The following is a 20,265-nucleotide window of genomic DNA, read 5'->3' on the forward strand; positions in this document are numbered from 1 at the left end:
TAGCAACACCAAAAGAATTGTCTGAAGAGATTAAGAGATTTGGATTAGAACTTTGTGATTATGGAATAGTTGAAGAAGTTTGTCGTGCAATGACTTTTCAGCCAATACTAGTGGAAAAGATAAGGAAATGTCAGGAAGAGGTAAAGGAGAAAGAGAAGAATCAGCTAACTGGAGAAGAGATTGGTACTCAAAAGGATGAACAAGGTATACTAAGGTTTTCCTCGAGAATTTGGATTCCTCATGTACCTGAATTGAACAATGAGATCCTGCAAGAAGCCCACAATTCAAGATTTTCAATCCATCCAGGAAGCACGAAGATGTATCGGGACTTAAAGCAGAACTTTTGGTGGCCAAATATGAAGCGAGACGTGGCAGAATGGGTTGCAAAGTGTTATACTTGTCAGAAAGTAAAAGCAGGACATCAACGACCAAGCGGATTAATTCAGCCCCTAAAGATTCCAGAATGGAAATGGGAAAATATTGCTATGGACTTTATAGTGGGACTACCGCGAACGAAATCCGGACATGACGCTATATGGGTTGTAGTTGATCGCCTTACGAAGTCGGCCCATTTCCTTCCAATTAATGAGAAGTCATTATTGAACAAATTGGTTCATCAGTACGTGCGTGAAATCGTACTAAGGCATGGAGTACCCGTATCGATAATTTCAGATGGAGATCCCCGATTTAACTCGAGATTCTGGAAGTAATTTCAAGAAAGTCTTGGCACGAAGTTGAACATGAGTACGGCGTACCACCCGCAGACTGATGGTCAGAGCGAAAGGACAATTCAAACAATCGAAGACATGTTGCGTAGTTGTACAATCGATTTTACAGGAAGTTGGGATGACCACTTGCCATTGATTGAATTCTCTTACAACAACAGCTATCACTCCAGTATTGGCATGCCACCATACGAAGCTTTGTACGGAAAAAAATGTAGATCACCGACAAGTTGGGATGAAGTAGGAGAAGGAAGGATTCTCGGCTCAGAATTGGTACAACAGTTGCATGAAACAGTCAAGTTAATTCAGAAAAGGTTGCTTGCTACTCAAGATAGACAGAGGAAGTATGTGGATCCAGCACGTAAGGATGTTCGATTCCAAGTTGGCGAAGCCATTTTGTTGAAGGTGTCACCAAGAAAAGGGTTGTCTAGATTTGGCAAGAAAGGGAAGTTAGCACCTAGATATATAGGACCTTTTGAGATTTTGAGTCAAGTGGGGAAGGTGGCCTACGAGTTAGCCTTACCACCTCAATATCAGCATGTGCATAATATGTTCCATATGTCAATGCTTAAGAAGTACAATCCTGACGCCAGCCATATGATAGAATATGAACCTGTAAAAATTCAGGCAGACCTGTCATTTGTGGAGCAACCTGTCAAATTACTCGACTGGCAAGTAAAGAGTCTTAGGAATAAGTCGGTAAAGTTAGTGAAAGTACTTTGGAGGAACCCCAAGGTCAAAGAATCAACTTGGGAGTTAGAGTCTGATATGTGTTCCCGGTATCCTCATCTGTTCTCTTAGATTCTGGGGACAGAATCCCTTAAGGGGGAGAGGATGTTACGACCGGCATTTTATGTAATATTATCTGTGGATTTTGTGTGATATTAAAGCCGTAAGTGAATATACTTAATGGTTGTAACTTGTGTGAATGAAAAATTTCTGCATTTTAAATTTGCTTTATCTAGTATATGAATTTTCAAAGCAAGAGTTTATTTATTTCCCTTATTTTTGATTTATAAGGAATATTCTAAACCTTGGAGAAATTTTCTTTTAAAAGTTATTTTGTTCACAAATTTCAAAAGTGATTTTATAAAATTTCTAAAAATCCAAGTTATTTTATGGTATAAATTTTATAATTTTTGAACGTGTATTTTATTTTATAAAAATGAATCTTTACAAATTTTATTTGTTATAATTAACAAATTACATAAGAGACCTTGCATGCAAATCACCCTTCTATTCTCTCAAAGGGAAAATAAGACTTTTCCAACTCCACTAACTCATTTGATTATTACCAAATTACTACATTAGCCTTGCATGCAAAATGGCCTAACTTTAGCTAAAGGACATTTTTGTAAGTTCTCACCTCCACTCATTATTTTGTCAACCAAAAAGCATAAAACAAAAATCAAAGTGGGAGAAGTCATTCCACTCATTCCACACTCCAACACACCACAAATTTTCTCTCCTCCCCCTCCCATCATTGCTCTCGGCCGAAGGCCTATTTCCCCACCCCCCTTCCATTTTTCATTTCATTCTTCATCTTCCCAAGTGTAAATCTTCTACCTACATTCATCTTATATACTTTCCAAGAGTTTTGTGACTTGGAAGTTGAAGTTCCATGGATGCATGTGTAGTTCTTATGGGATCTCCAAAGAAAAACTCTTGATTCTTGTGAATTCAAGAGCTCTCTATGAGATATATTATATATATGTGTTAACTAAGTGTTTTATGGAGATATCATTCTTTAAAATCATTTGCATACTACTGAAATTTCATTATATATTTATGTTTAGCCATGCATGCTAGTTTTAAGACATTAAAATGATGATCAACCATGTTTTACATGCTACTCTTTTTGAAATCATGTTATTTTGTCTAAAAATCTATAAATTCAAAATATGTGTGCTTAAAATAGATTGTTTCCATGATAAATTTCTTATTAATAGTTGAGACAAGTTATATTTCATGATTATTAAGGACGAGTAATAGGTATAAGCCGAATTTGTAAGCATTTAAACTTTATGCCTAGCCGAAATCTTCTTATGTGTTTTCCATGAGTTGCATGTTATATTTTTTTTAATTGCATGTTGTTAATTCGTGGGCATGGATGATCTCCCCTTCTGTTGAGGCATTATTTTAGGACATTAAGACACTAGGTTTGCTTTGGAAAGAGTTGGGTGCTTGGTTATTAAGTGGGAGTTAAGGTGGAAAGGGATTAGTTGGTGTTTGCATTTTTCCAGATTTGATGCACTAGTTTATGGGGAAGTTTTGAATGAGCATTTGTTGTGCACTCTGAGGCCCAAACCACCAAAATCTAGAACTAGGAGTATATAAAAGGTTTTAGGTGTTTATTGGAGGTTTATAAGTCGTTTGGTTAGGTGCACAAATGAAATTACAAAATCTGTCCAGCAGGGGACAGTTTTGTTGCAACTTAGAAATAGGAAGTTTTGACCATGTCATGGGTAGGCCCTCATTAGGCCATGTTGGGCCTTAGTTAGAGGGAGTGTCAGAGGAGTTTTTCCAGCCATAATTCATAAGATATGAGTTAGAACCATGTGTCACAAGTTAGTTCAAGTCAGGGCGTTTTCTTCCTAGAAAAACAGGGGAACCATGAACTTTAAGCTTAGGCCCAAGGAGGCCCAAGCTATGCCCTAGAGCCACATCAAGTTTGGGAAATGCCTTATGGTCAGAAGAGTCTAGTGTAGAAGTTTAGGAGGTAAACTTGTAGTTTAAGAGTGTCTAATGCACTCAAGAAACCATAGATGTCATTCTGAAATTTTTCTTATTGAGCACTTTCACTTATCACATAGTTTTAGAACACTTAGGAGTGAGATCTAGGTTGACCACTATGGTTGTAAGATAGCATAAAGCCATTAGAGTGAAAGGCCCAGGAGAGGGTCGATAGGTTTTGGATAGATAAGTAAAGGCACGTTGAGCAAGAAAGCCAAAATTTGGGAACTTTGTCTAGTTTAACGACCAAGTGACTTAAGTTGGGGATCGAGATCATCCAAGCCTAGTGTTGCATTATGGTGTATGTGATATTATTTGGTATTAAAATATGATATGTAAGTATATGTGGCTATGTGTGTAATTATATTTATAAGGTGAATATAAATTGCGTGCATATAGGCCTAAGTGCCATTTGTGTCGTAAATAGGTTGAGTTGGTGAGAGTAAAATATAATGAGGTTATTATTAATTGTGTAGGATCTCGAGACGAGGGTAAACTTGCCATAAAGGTCGAGTGAAGCTTCCAGTTGCTCCTACCAGCGAGACCAGACCAGCCTTTCTTAAGGCAGGTGATTCAACCTGGCTTCGTATTCACTGCAAATATGTAACAATTAGTTCATATATATTGATGCGATTATCCTGAGTCATTTTGATATACTTGAAACAAGCGATTCTTACGTCTATCTTTGAATTATATAGAAATTCCATGAACCCTCAAGTACGTATTACAAGTATATCAGAGGTCTTATCACGTTAGTATATTAAAGTAATTGGAATGCCATGATAAAATAAAGAGTTGTTATAATACTTGATTGATCCTCTTGATTAACATGCTAATGATTCCTAAAGTATTGATATCTCACCCTGATGCCTGAACCCCTATAGAAACTTTACCTTGATACCTAAAAGCCAGATGTTCATCAAAGTTGTCCATAATTAATTGATACCCCTCTTTCTTACCCTAAAGTTTGACAATCCTGATACCCGTTGAGCTAAAGATCATTTCTTCATACTCTAACACCCTTAGTATTCATGAAGCTTATCTTCTTGATGTTCTAGCACTTGTACCTCGACGAAAACTATAGGTTTAAGCCTAGTTTGGCATTACTCTTTCATAATATCCAATAGTCTTGCTAAATTTCCTTGTCCAAGTTCTTGTATATGGAAACCTTTCAGTTACCCTAATAGAGTAAAGTCTAGTGGATCATGGCCTTGAGATTTTGTGACATATTTCCCGTGTTTCAAGTTGATCTATAATCCTTTGATAAAAGTGTTTACTACGTAAGAGATTTTGTTATAAATCGGCATCAGTTTTTGAAATAATTAAAATATGGATTTTCAGTCCCAAAGGGGGATAAATGTTTTCTTTGAATAGTGGATCTGGACTGAGATGTGAGTCCTTTCCACACTTATATTGTAGGTTTAAAAGTTGCCTAGGGATCTCATTAATATTTTAGAACCCAGCGAGGTTCGGGATTACTTCGCGGCTGATCACCGGCTGTAATCCGTAGCATGATAAAATGATTTTTGATTAAGATATGATTTTGAAAATGTTTTGATACAAGCAAATGATGCCATCACCCAAAGTTCTATCTCTTGTTATTATTGGTTATGTCTTCACATTGTCATTCTTTACCCTGATATTACAGCTAGCAGCTATGGTTAGATTCAAGCAGACAGCACGTAAGACCTGTGACGCTGATGCGTATGTCCGAGCTCAGGTAGAATAAGAGATAGTTTTGTGTGAGGACTCGATATTAAAATCAGTTGTAATAGATGGTAGTGTTGGGCTGTTCCAAACCCTAAACTGTAAGATCTTGGATTCGGTTATATTTACTTTCTTTTAAATATTGTATTAGTTATATTTATTTTGTTTGTTAAGTTGGGGGTGTGAAATACATCACATGATTAGGTGGCGTCCCACCAGACTCTTCATCATTTCGACAAAGCGTCACATCATAACACTGTTTATCTCGATCAAAAAGTAATACTCTGAGAAGAGAAATAATTTGAAAAGGGATACATTAATTTTCTTTCCTTCTTGTCTCATATATTTATCACTGAGGGAAGCTCACACATATTTAAGAATCAAGAAGAGTATAAGCAATCGTGGAAAAGAATGACACCGTTGGTCGCCATCTACGTTTCACTTATGCATACTTTCATGGTTCGTTCGAGTAACAGATTCCAGACCCACGTCATATGATAGATTCAGAATATCTTCTAAAAATACCTTTAACATTTTAACAATTTGAACATAATTGACTTCTCATTGAATTTGCCGTCATAACTTATTACTTCATCCCTACCATGTAAGTCTTGTATTTTTAGCGTCATGCTTCCATGTTTGATATTTTAATAATTTGACCATAATCACGTTCTTATAGAATTTATAATCATAATTTCTAATTTATTCTATGCCGCGTAGCGTAACCATTGATCTCGCAATGCCTCGACTCCATCGATAGCAATATTGCTCTTCTTTAATCGTCTGGAAAATTCCTCCATTTTCTTCAATCATCCTCGGGCTTCTTTTGGGTCAATGAACCTTTTTAAACTTTAATAATTTCATAAATTGGATAAATAATATTTACGTACATTGATTCGATTATTGCTACTATTAAACAAGGTTCGCACTTTTCTTCAGGGAAAATTTTAAACTTCTCCATATTAGCAGGTCTATTTGGCCCTCGGAACTAGCAATACTGAGATTGATCAAGTATTCTTCTGGATAATCTAATACTTATAATAACAAGAACTCAAGTAGTAATTTGACAACCAAAATTTTAAAAACTTATTCTGTTTAAAGAACTTTTAGAAATTTTGTTAAGGAAGTCTTTTTCCAAAAACTTGTTTTAGAACTTTGAAAATCAGACATTTGGTCGTCATTACTATACAAGTTACTCGTTATTCTTATAATCCGCTAATGAGATATCTAATTATAGAAACTTCCGCATAAGGGTTCTTCTACCTCAGTATATATTCTATTTCTCCTTGGATTCTGTTTGCATTTATTAGCCGATGAAATTTCATTTACTGTTGCATACTAGTTTATTCGTAGCTCTATCCACATTGCTAAAATCTAGTAGTGTTTTTGACGTTCCTATCGTCGACCCTAATGCCATAGTCACGGTCAATTGATACCATTTGATGTTCTGCCCATAAATAGGGTAGTATTTCTTGCATTCTTGAGTATATCCAATATTAGGTCACACACACTGTAGAGGGGGGTGATACAGTGTATAACACAATCAAATCGAACTTTAATAACTCAAGTAACAGAAAATAAACTTTATTGAAACAATAAACTCTGTTACAGTATGAAACTTTTCTCTCTGAGTGATGAACAAATATCACGAAAGCTGCTAGGGTTACAATGAATAATCTTCTCGATTGTGATAACACTTATATTGTAAACCCTAAGTCTGTGTTTATATACTACACAGTTACAAGATAATCGCTAATTGATATGGAATATAATTCTGTTTCCTAAAATATATCAATCAGATATCTTTTCTTCCAAGTATTCTATTCTTCATAGAATTCCATCTTCATGCATATCTCTTCTTATGTTTGTCTCGATCTTCTTTCCTTTAACCAGCTTCCTTCCTTATCTGAACATCCTTCAGTACTTAAGTTCTGATATCCATCTTCTGATGATTATCTCCTGATAATATAAGTACTGATATCCTTAAGTCCTGACTTCCAGTAAGTACTGATTTATCCTGTTTAAGTAAGATCTGAAAACTAAACATAAATCACATTAGCCATGACATTATCAAATATATCTAACAATCTCCCCCAACTTGTAAATTAGCATAATATACAAGTTTAACAGATATTTGATGATGTCAAAAACATTAAGTACAAATGCATGAGAATTTGACTAGATAACTACAGCTTACAGTCCTTAAAGCTTTACCAATCTTTAACTTCTGATAACAACTTCAGTCTGTATCCATATCAGAATTTAAGTAGTTGTAGATCTTGACTTGGCTTCATCTTCTGTTCTCTCTGATGTCAGGAGTTGTTCTGAGATAGTTCTTCAACAAACATCTCTCAGCATATCTGAGTTCATCAATCATCCTCCTTTTAGCATCTTTAAGTTCTGCAAAATCTTCACCAGTTTGAAAGATTGCAGCCCTGAGATCATTAATTCTAGCTTTCCTTATATCCTGATCCAGTCTGATCAAATATGCCTTGTCAGACTCAAGATTGAATTCCACAGCCCTGTAACCCAGAAATGTAGTTATAATCTTAGCAGAATTGGGATTCATCTCAACAATATCACCCTTGTGATCTCTGTACTTTGGAAGATATATGCTGTCAGACTTAACAGAATAAAGCTTTTTCTATTTCTGAATTTGACTCTTCAAAAAATTTGCAGCACTTTTTGTTATTTTGTCATTCACTTAAAGTAAGAATAATACATATTCCAGCTCTTCAAAATACTTCAGTGGAATGGAATTTTCCCTTATATGATAAACCCTACCATCTGTCATGAAGTACAACAAGATGTGTTCTTTTAAGTAGGTATGGTAAACCATTTGTACAGATTCTAGTTGATTCAATCTCTCAGGAGTTGCTCCAATACCTGGTTCACTTAAGGAAGTTGGATCATTGATTGTGTTATGTATTCTTCTTTCATCAGCACTTCCCAATCTAGTTTTATCTCTTGCTTCCTTTCCAGTAACCACTCTTGCTTCAAAACCACTTGCAGCAGTCTTCAAAGGTTGAGTCTGTTTGGCTTTGGTGAATCCTGGTAGGAGTATCTTTGAAGGTTTAACATGAGCAATGTCAGAGGTTTCCTTTGATTTATCTTCTGATATCAAGTTAACTTGAGCTATGTCAGAGGTTACTTGCTTCTTTGAGATATCAGAACTAACTATCTCTTGACTCTGAACAACTTGAGCCATGTCAGAGGTTGTCCTAGAAACTTTTCTTGAAGTAAGAGCAAGATCAGCATCTTCATCAGTAATTTCTTCATTCACAGGAGGCACATAAACCTTGATAGGTTCACCAACTTTCTCTTTGCCCTTGGACCTTGGATCTATCTGCAGTTGTGATTTAGCTTTGGTTGCTTCAGAATTTGTCCTTTCTTTTATCACAATGCCTTTGAGTTTTGGAAGTTTCTTTTTACCAGAAGCTTCAGATTTAGATTTGACTTTTTCTGATTTAAGTCTAGCTTCTTCTTCCATCAGACTCTCCAAGTCCATTCCTGGATTTTCCTTAAGAAATAACTGTCTTGACATTTCTTCATCAAGATCTAGATGTTCATCATAACTTATCCTTTTACCAGTAGCAGAAGTAATTCTTTTTCCAGCATCAGAACTTGTCCTGTGACTTGTGATTTCAGCTTTTCTTGATGAGAAACCTCTACCTTGACTATGACCTCCACCCATTCCAGAGTTTCCTTGGTCATCTTTTTCATCATCCTTCCCCTTCAGTGTCTTTTCAGTTTTGCATTTGGACTTAATTACTTTCTCCCCTTTTTTGGCATCAGCAGGTAAGAGAAGAGAGACAAGCAATTCTACTGAGGCTTGGATTTCATCAAGTTGAGATTGCTGAGAAGCTTGATTTTTCAAAATAGCATCAATCTGAGACTGTTGCTTCTCTTGGGTCTTCTCAATATAAGCAACTCTGTCAAAGGTAGGTTGGAAGAATTTTTTCTTGTCAAGTTTCTGAACTTGTTCTTGCTTGATTAATTCATCCTGAATTTTATGTAACTCTGCATGAGTAGTTGAATGGAGACCTTGCAGATGTTTAGTACTCAATGCAGTGACTCGAAGCTGTGTTCTGAAATCATCACTAATTAACATTTCATCAGCTTTTGTCAAGTGCTCAGCAAGATTCTTTGCAGATGGAACACATGTAACTGAGTTTCATTCCTTAGTCCACTCCTGTCCTGCAGGAGTTTCACTCCAAGGCACTGGTGCTTCTCTTGTAACAAACTTCTTAACTAATTTACTTTTTTGAACAGTTTGCTGAGGTGCATGTCCTGAAGGACCTGCTTCATCAGCATCTGCATTTGGAGCAGCATCACCAGTATCATCAGCATTTGCAGCATCAGAACTTAAAGAATCAGCATCTTCTGATAAAACAACAGTATGAGAAGCAATTGAGGCTTCAATATCATCCTCTAAGTGTTGATCTGGTTCCAAGTTCTGATCAACATCCATATCCTGATGCTCACCTATATTCTGATCATCAACATCTAGATGCAGAGAAGGTGTACTAGACAATTCTGGAGTTTGAGTAGCATCAGTAACAGGTGTTATTGATGGATTAATTGTTGTTGGAGCTTCTAAGTAGAGTACCTCAGGCACAACCAGGTTCTGAATATCAATTTCAGCACTTGTGCCTGGATCAACAGGAGATACAGTCTTATGTATAGGAGACACAGATGGTGTGTTGGCCTTTTCTGTAGCAGCTTCATGAGTTGGAGTCAATGGAGAAGCAGTAGCTTCAGCAGATTCTGGTTCTTGTGAGATCAGAGATTCCTGATCTCCTTCCTTCTCTACTGCTTCCTCATCATCTGAAACTGGCCTTTTAGCTCTCTGTTTCTTGTATCTCTTTGAAGGTGGGGATTCCTTGGGAGGTTCAGCAGAAGTCATTCTTCTAAGCCTTTTGAGAAGCTTAGATCCCCCAATTCCAGAATCTTTCTGAGAAGGAACTTTCTCAGCTTCTTTAATAACAGGTTCTGATGGAGAAACATGTTCTTCACTATCAGACTCATCTCTCAGAACAATCCTCCTTCTCTTCTGTGGTGTTTGAGAAACAGTCTTTATCCTCTTGGGCTTGAAAGATGAAGGCTTCACAGTAGGTGCCGAGGATGAAGGTTGAGCTGTCTGTGAAGTTGTGAGATATGATTTGAGATATGTTCTGAGGGAAGGCTGAGGTATATATATATGAGTGGTATGTTCTGATGGTTGCTGTGGTGTTTGGGTTGTGGTGGTGGGTTGGACATCAGGATAAACAGATCTATAGGTTTGAGGATCAGCATTTACCAAGATCTGTTTTACAGACTGAGGAATCTGTAAAGGTCTAACCACCTTTTTCTTAAGGTCAACATTTACCAAGTCATTAAAAGCTCGTTTTGCAATTTTGAAAGGTGGAGTTAAGTCAGTGGTAGGTTGGGGTTCATAAGCACAACATAAAGTATATATAAGCTGACAAAATCTAGCAAAGTAGACAACATTCCTATCTTCCGTCATCCTATCCCCAATAAAACCTATCACAGCATTTGCAAAATCAAAATGAGTTTGGTTAATAATAGCATACCCGATGTGCTGACTCATTATAGGAATGGCATCAAAGTTGGAACACTTATTCCCGAAAGCTTTAGTGATGCAGTCGAAGAAGAAGCTCCATTCCTTACTGATATGAGCCTGTTTCAACTGTCCAAGCTTAGCCAAACTCTGCTCATACCCCAAACTGGCCATTAACTCTTGTAGAGCTGATTCCTCCGATGTTGAGAAAATACAGCCTTCTGGTAAATGTAAAGCCTTGCATATTGTACCAGGAGTTACCACATGTTCAGAATCATCCACTTCAAAAACAATACTGGGAGTACCAGTTGTACCACGATTATCAAAATGCCCAGTCCGCCAAAACGTCAGAACTTGTTGGCTTGAAAAGACTGAAGGCTGGGTCAATACATACCCAATTTCACTGTGTGCAAGAAGATCTTGCACAAAATGCAACTCAGGCAGAGCTTCAGCATGATCGAAAATTGTAGCATAGTTATTTGGAACGAACTTAGCTCCATCAATGATCAAATCCTTAGGTGTCATGAGAATAATTGAAATTTAAGATTTCCCACTTGCAGTTTTTCAAGGAAAAACCATTCCACTTACCCAGTAATTCCATTAATTGAGATAAAGCAGTTTTAATTCAAAACTGTTCCCACTTATTCAATTATTTTCACTACAACACCAATATTCAAAAAAAATTCGAGTGTGAGAATGACCAAAATAAATCAAATAAACAAGTACTGATATTTTAAGATCAGAACTTAATTTAAATCAAAAATGAAATGGTCATCAGAATATGGATATATCAGGATTTATCAGTGCATTTAAATTACAAACATCTCAGAGACAAAAACTTGCAAAAAGTAGAAATTCCATTAGTATATTAAGAGAATACATTCATGAAATTTAAATTACATCAGAGCATTACAAGATTGTCCTAAGCTTCTAAACCTAACATCAACAGCTTTTGTCCTAGATCAAGAAGCAGGGCAAAGCTGACGATGAAGAAAAATGGGAAGAAGAAAATAAGTTATTTCTTCTTCCTACTCTCTACAAAAAGAATAGCGAGTCTGATGATTCGCTCTTGCTGGCGGAGAGCTTCCAGCCTTTCTTCCTCCAATCGCTCCAGATGGCGATGGTAGTCCATGTAAAAGAACAGGAGGTGTGCGAGAACCTCCTGGGGAACCGAGTCCCAAATCTCATCAGGAATGACAGTCACGTGCCATTCCTGTTGCCAGGCTTCACAGCTCAGCTCCATTTTGAAGGTTTCATAGTTCAAAAACATGTTGTAGTTGACCGTGGTTTTGTTGGTATGAAGAAAATGAAGGTGAGTATGTGAGAAAAGAAATGATGTGTAGGCTGTTGTGAAGTGTTTGTTATATAGGCAAGAGAATGCCAGGAGACGCAAGGAAATTTAATGCTGACAGGTAGAAATAATTCTACCTCGTCTCCCTAGACTTGGAAGAAGAAAAACAGTCATTGAAAAGGTAAAACAGGGTTTAATGCGCACAAGAAACAAGTAAAAATTACTGTGCATGTACATGTACCACTATCCCTAAATATATTGACTGTTAATATTCCGCCCAAATATATTATGATTTAAAATGAGACTGTTTTTAGATTTTATCCACAAATAAGTCAAGTAAAGGATCATAATTTAATATCAGAACTTAGACTTATATCAGAACTTAACAGTTATCGGAACATGATTTCTTAACTCGAAAAATGAATGCCTATCTTTGGAATTCTTTACACAAATTCTGATATAGATTCTTCAGAACTTAATCATCAGAACGTTCAACAGAACTTGTCATCAGAATTTATGCAATCTGACACATAAACTGTTCATCTAAAATAACATAGATCACCACAGTAATTTTCATCATTCATATGGAGTGTTTTAGTGTGTGCATTAAGTTAAATATCAGACAAAGAGTAAAGTCTGATTCACTTCAGTACATCTTAGAAATAAGGCATAACTAAAATTTACTAAAAATTTGTCATTATTCTGAAGCCTACTATTGAATGAGTTCATGCTTGAGTCCACCTCAACTGTTTTGTGCTAATTTTGTGCATCTTTTTAAATTCCACTTTACAGTGGCTTCTCAGTGTAAGTGAGTTACGACTGCTTATCAGAATTTATGCTATTATCAGAGTATTTTTCCAGTAATCATAGAGTGTGAAAAGTTACCAAGAAAATATTTTGCTTTTCTGATGCATATTACTTAATACCAGCAATGCACTTGGGTCGTCCCTTCCACATTTTTACTCTAGACCTCAAAGGAGTACCTGATTTTTATTTCTTTTTCTTTTCCCTTTTCTTTTGATAAGTGAGGTTTATCAGCACTTAGTACATTAAGCAGATTTACTAACACCGGAACTTAACAGATGAGAAGCATTATTCTAGTTTTTGACTTAGTAATAAGATAGAAAGAGTAAACTTAACTAAGCTCAATATCAGAATTTGCTTGTGTCAATGGATTTCCACATAAATTATTACTTCTAACATGGGATATCTAGTGTATGGAAGACTACTAGGTCAGCATCTAGCACATATATCCTCATAGGATAGAATAGTTACATAAACAGATATATCACTATCAGAGTTAAGAAAGTCACATCAGACAACAGTCAGTACTTAAGCAATTTTCAATTAAGCACAGAATACACAAAGAGAGTAATTTCTGTAAATACTGATCATAAAGTCTGATGCATCAGAACAAAACTAAGCAGATTTAGAGAAAGAACCAGAAACCATTCTAATTTCATTTACCAATCTTGTAAAAGTAGCTTCACACAGTGGTTTTGTGAAGATATCTGCTAGTTGTTGATCTGTTGGAACAAAGTGCAATTCCACTGTACCTTCATCCACATGTTCCCTTATGAAGTGGTACCTGATGCTGATGTGCTTTGTCATTGAGTGTTGAACTGGATTACGTGTCATAGCAATAGCACTTTGATTATCACAGTAAATAGGGATTTTAAAATATGTTAACCCATAATCCAGTAACTGATTCTTCATCCAAAGAATCTGTGCACAACAGCTTCCTGTAGCAATGTACTCTGCTTCTGCAGTTGATGTGGAAATTGACTTTTGTTTCTTGCTAAACCAAGAAACCAATCTGCCTCCAAGAAATTGGCAGCTTCCACTTATGTTTTTCCTGTCAATTTTGCAACCTGCAAAATCTGCATCTGAGTAACCTATTAGTTTAAAATCTGATTCTCTGGGATACCACAATCCCAGATCAGTTGTTCCATTAAGATACTTGAAAATTCTTTTCACATCTGTTAAGTGAAGTTCTCTTGGATCTGCTTGAAATCCTGCACAAAGACAGGTAGCATACATGATATCAGGTCTACTAGCAGTTAGATAGAGTAGAGAGCCAATCATACCTTTGTAATCAGTAATATCTACTGATTTACCAGTATCCTTGTCCAGTTTTGTTGCAGTGGCCATGGGAGTGGATGCACTTGAACAATCTTGCATTCCAAATTTCTTCAGCAAATTTCTGGTGTACTTTGTTTGACAAATAAAAGTGCCTTCTTCATTCTGCTTGACTTAAAGGCCCAGAAAATAGCTAAGTTCCCCCATCATACTCATTTGATATCTTGACTGCATCAGTTTGGCAAACTTCTTGCAAAGTCTGTCATTTGTAGAACCAAAGATGATATCATCAACATATATCTAAACCAGAAGTAAGTCATTTCCATGGTTGAGGTAGAACAGTGTTTTGTCTATAGTTCCTCTATTAAATCCACTTTCCAGAAGAAACTGAGCTAAAGTCTCATACCATGCTCTTGGAGCTTGCTTAAGTCCATAAAGTGCTTTATCAAGCCTGTAGACATAATCTGGATATTTGGAATCTACAAATCCTGGAGGTTGTTCAACATATACTTCTTCCTCCAATTCTCCATTGAGAAAAGCACTTTTCACATCCATTTGAAAGACAGATAACTTTTTGTGAGCAGCATAAGCCAAAAATATCCTTATGGCTTCCAATCTAGCAACTGGTGCAAATGTTTCATCATAATCAATTCCCTCCTGTTGAGAATATCCTTTTGCAACCAGCCTTGCCTTATTCCTTGTAATTATGCCATCACTATCAGTTTTGTTTCTGAATACCCACTTTGTACCAACAATATATCTGTTCTTTGGTATTGGCACTAGGATCCAGACTTTGTTTCTTTCAAATTCATTTAACTCTTCCTGCATTGCTTGCACCCAATCAGCATCTTGAAGAGCTTCTTCCACTTTCTTTGGTTCAGTCTGAGAAAGAAAAGAATTGTAAAGACATTCACTTGAAGTAGCTGTTCTAGTTCTGACACCTGCATCAGGATTTCCAATTATCAAATCAGGTGTATGTGATTTAGTCCACTTCCTTGCAGATGGAAGGTTTTCTCTAGAACTAGATGCTCCCCCATGATCCATGCTGTCTTCATTAACATTTTCTGATGCTCCCCCTAAAACTATGCTCTCTGAGTTGGATTCTTCAGAATTTAGATTTTCAGAATTATCAGAACTTGGCTTATCAGAACTTGACGAATCAGAACTTGAAGAGCCAGATGTATGTTCTGATGCTTCTTGAGATGTGGTTATATCTTGAGTATGCTCCCCCTACATAGGTGCATCTTCCTTTGGCGTAGTCACCACAGTTTCAATAACATCAGAGTTTAATCCATCAGAGTTTGCAGTATCAGGTTTTGGATTGTCAGGATTTTCAGTATCAGAATTTGAGTCTTCATTTTCAAATCTTAGCTGATCATGATCAATAAAATCTTCAAGTCCAGTAATCTTCTTATCATCAAAAGAGACATTGATAGATTCCATGACCACTTTTGTTCTCAAGTTATAGACTCTGAAGGCTTTTGTGGAAAGTGGATATCCAACAAAGATTCCTTCATCAGCTTTTAGATCAAATTTGGATAGCTGTTCAGGATGAGTCTTCAGAACAAAACACTTGCATCCAAATACATGAAAATACTTCAGATTTGGCTTCTTTTTCTTCACCATCTCATATGGTGTTTTTCCTTGCTTGTTAATGAGTGTTGCATTCTGAGTAAAACAAGCAGTCTGCACAGCTTCAACCCAGAAATAGGTTGGAAGCTTTGCTTCATCAAGCATTGTACGTGCAGCTTCAATAAGAGTTCTATTCTTCCTTTCAACAACTCCATTTTGCTTTGGAGTTCCAGGAGCAGAAAATTCCTGCTTGATTTCATGGTTTTTGCAGAACTCTTCCATTATCAAAATTCTTGAACTCAGTACCATTATCACTCCTTATTATTTTCACAAAATCTTTGACTAATTTATCCAGTTACCTGACACGATCAATCAAGATAGATGCAGTTTCACTTTTAGTGTGCAAGAAATACACCCATGTGTATCTGGTGAACTCATCCACTATGACCATAACATATTTCTTCTTTGCAATAGACATGACATTTACTGGACCAAATAGATCAACATATAGAAGGTGATAAGGCTCAAGAATTGATGATTCAGTCTTGCTCTTGAATGAGGATTTCCTTTGTTTAGCCTTCTGACAAGAATCACAAAGGCCATCAGGAGCAAATACTGACTTTTGCAGTCCTCTCACAAGATCTTTCTTGACTAGTTCATTTATATTGTTGAAATTTAAATGAGAGAGTTTCTTGTGCCAATTCCAGCTTTCTTCAATTGATGTTCTACACATCAGACAGATTGCAGAACCATCAGTACTTGTTGAAAGCTTGGTTTCATAAATGTTACCACGCCTGTATCCTTTCAGAACAACTTTGCCTGTAGATTTACTTACAACTTCACAGTGTTCTTCAAAGAAATCCACATGATAACCTCTGTCACAGATTTGACTGACACTCAGCAGATTGTGTTTAAGTCCTGAGACCAGAGCTACTTCTTTAATGATGACATTCCCAAGATTGATATTGCCATATCCTAATGTTTTTCCAATGTTGCCATCTCCATAAGAAACACTTGGGCCAACCTTTTCCACAAAGTCTGATAGCAGGGCTTTATTTCCAGTCATATGTCCTGAGCATCCACTGTCCAGAACTAGGATGTTTTTCCTGTTGCCCTGCAATCACAAAGACCACTAATGATTAGTTTTAAGGACCCAGACATGCTTGGATCCTTTGGCCTTATTAAGTCTGTTAACATTTGCAGCGGATTTAGCATCAGAGTTTATGTTAACATTTTTCTTATCAGAATTTACACTATCAGACTTTGAATCAGAACTTACACTAGAAGGAACAATGGTAACTTTCTTTAAAGAAGGTTTTATTTGATAATAATCATAGTACAAACTATGATATTCCTTACAAGTATAAATGGAATAGCATAAAATACCACAATGAAAACAAGGATTTTGTGGCTTATATCTAACAAACTGACTCTTAACTCCTGACTTTGAAGGTAAGGAGTTTATGTTCTTATTTTTCCTGCAAAAAGAAGCCAGATGGTTAGAACTTCCATAGTTATGACATATTTTCCTAGGAGCATTAGGAACAGGCTTATAATCATTGCTTTTATTTACACCTTCCTTTCCATTCCTATTTTTCCTAGGAGATTTTACCTTGTTTGCATTCTTAACATCTATCAGCTTATGCTTAAGCTGCTTCTTAGTCATTAAGCCTACGTTTACTTCAGTTGTCTTTTCCTGTTTTAGTTTGTCAGAAGTTAATTCCTTTTTAACTTCTGATGTCTCATTATCAGACTTTACAGCTACAAACTTAACAAGTTTTAACTTTGGCTTTTGTTTAAAAACAACAGGCTTAATATCTATAGTTCCTTTATCATTTTTATCCTCTCCATAACCTAAGCCCTCTTTCCAGTTTTCATTACTTAACAAATTCTGAGTTGTTCTGCCAGAGTTAGTCCAAGTCCTGATAATCTCTCTTTCCTTTTCTAACTCAGCTTTTAGAGATTCATTCATTTTAAGTACTTCATCCCTAACATAGAAAGCATCATCGTTATTTTTCTGAGTTTGATGGAACAAGACTAATTCTTTTTCAAAATAATCATTCCTCTTTTTACAAGCAAGATTTTCAGAAGTTAATCTTTCACATGTTAAAGTTTGATCTCTATAACTAATGAACATGGCTTTAAGATATCTTCTCAACTTATTAATATCATCAGTATGAAAGGCCTAAGTAGTTTGAGGTCCCTTTAATTCAGCAGCTTTAGAACTGCTTTCAGCACTTGCCTTATCAGCATTTGCCATCAAGGCATAATTCTCCTCACTTTCAGAATCTGAGGTGTCTGTCCAGCTTTTCTTCTTTGTGACAAGAGCCTTGCCTTTGTCACTCTTCACTTTCTTGCAATCAGGAGATATGTGGCCCTTTTCACCACAGTTGTAGCATTTGACATTTGTATAATCTCCTCTGTCAGACTTTCCTCCTCTGCCCTCAGATTTTCTGAAATTATTCTTATCAGAACTTGTGCCTTTCCTGGAAAACTTATTTCCCTTCCTGAACTTCCTGTATGCAATCTTTGTGATTTCTTTCACCATAAGAGCACACAGCTTCATCATCTCTTCATCAGCATTCGTCTCAGGCAAGCTTTCAGATTCTGAGTCATCATCACTTTCAGAACTTGATGACTCAGTATCAGACTTTGTGAAGAGAGCTTTACTCTTGTCTTTCCTTGAGGTAGCTACCTTGGGGGATTCTTCTTCAGCCTTAAGAGCAACTGTCTTTGACTTTCCTCCTTTCCTCTTGCTTCTTTGTTCCATCTCAAGTTCATGAGTCTTGAGCATTCCATAAATTTCATCAAAAGTTGTTTCATCAAGATTATAGTTGTCTCTTATTGTTGTTGCCTTTAAATCCCAGCATTTAGGAAGAGCTAACAGGAATTTAAGGTTTGAATCTTCAAGATCATACTCCTTATTAACCAGTGACAAATCATTCAAGAGTTTGACAAATCTATCATATAAATCAGTCAATGACTCATTAGCCTTTGAGTCAAAGTGTTCATACTCTTGAGTGAGTATTGTCTTCCTGTTCTTCTTAATCGTATCCGTTCCTTGACATCTTGTTTCCAAGGCATCCCATATCTCCTTTACAGTCTTGCAGTTTATTACCCTGTTTGACATTACATTATCAATAGCACTATGCAGTAAGTATCGTACCTTAGGATCCTTAGCAATTGATGCAATATCTTCAGCAGTGTAATCACTCTTCTCTTTTGGTACAGACTTTGCTGCTTCACCTGCAACTGCAACTGCGAGCTTAGTTGGTCTGTGAGGCCCTTCCTTGATTCTATCAAGATATTCTGGATCTGTAGCTTCCAGAAACATGGTCATCCTCACCTTCCATATGGCATATTCAGATGGTCTCAATATGGGAACTCTAATAGTCTCGTATCGGCTTTGAATTTGTGTCTTTGGAGGTTCTTCAGCTTTGGTGGGCTTAGTTGGAGTTTCTGCTTCAGACATGATTGTGTTTGGATCTTAAACTATTTGTGTGTTAACAGATAGGCTCTGATACCACTTGTTAGGTCACACACAATTTAGAGGGGGGTGAATACAGTGTATAGCACAATCAAATCGAACTTTAATAACTCAAGTAACTGAAAACAAACTTTATTGAAACAATAAACTCTGTTATAGTATGGAACTGTTCTCTCTCAGTGATGAACAAATATCACGAGAGCTGTTAGGGTTATAATGAATAATCTTCTCGATTGTGATAACACTTATAGTGTAAACCCTATGTCTGTGTTTATATACTACACAGTTACAAGATAATCGCTAATTGATATGGAATATAATTCTGCTTCCTAAAATATATCAATCAGATATCTTTTCTTCCAAGTATTCTATTCTTCATAGAATTTCATCTTCATGCATATCTCTTCTTATGTTTGTCTCAATCTTCTTTCCTTTAACCAGCTTCCTTCCTTATCTGAACGTCCTTCAGTACTTAAGTTCTAATATCCATCTTCTGATGATTATCTCCTGATAATATAAGTACTGATATCCTTAAGTCCTGACTTCCAGTAAGTACTGATTTATCCTGTTTAAGTAAGATCTGAAAACTAAACATAAATCACATTAGCCATGACATTATCAAATATATCTAACATCTAATATGGTAGATATCATTCCTTGCGCAGCGTCCGAAAAGTAATAAAAAGCTTCTCGCCACAGTGGTGCCTTTAAACTTGCGATATTGGCTCTTTGTTAGCTTCCATCAACTCATTGCCTCCAGCCTGGAGCTTGACCTACTATGCAATTCTAAGTTGGCTTATACTAAAACTTTTCTATCTTTCCTTATACAAAGTTCCCACAGAAATCAATCACATTTTCCTTTAAAACCATATAAAAAGCAGGGTAGTTTACCCAACCTCCGTCGAGCTGTCGACTCTTCACAACTATAGGATCTGGGAACTCAATATATCTATAGCGTCAATATATTTTCCTTTCACTTATCTTAACAATATCCTATCTTACTAATCCATATCGGATCTGCTAATCTTAACTCACACTCAACTTGAACTCAAGATGAGTATACTTAGGGTATTCCTTATCTTATATGACCTGTTAAACCTATCTTACTTCC

The sequence above is a fragment of the Apium graveolens genome, chromosome 1 (assembly GCF_009905375.1).
Source record: "Apium graveolens cultivar Ventura chromosome 1, ASM990537v1, whole genome shotgun sequence".
Taxonomy (NCBI): domain Eukaryota; kingdom Viridiplantae; phylum Streptophyta; class Magnoliopsida; order Apiales; family Apiaceae; genus Apium; species Apium graveolens.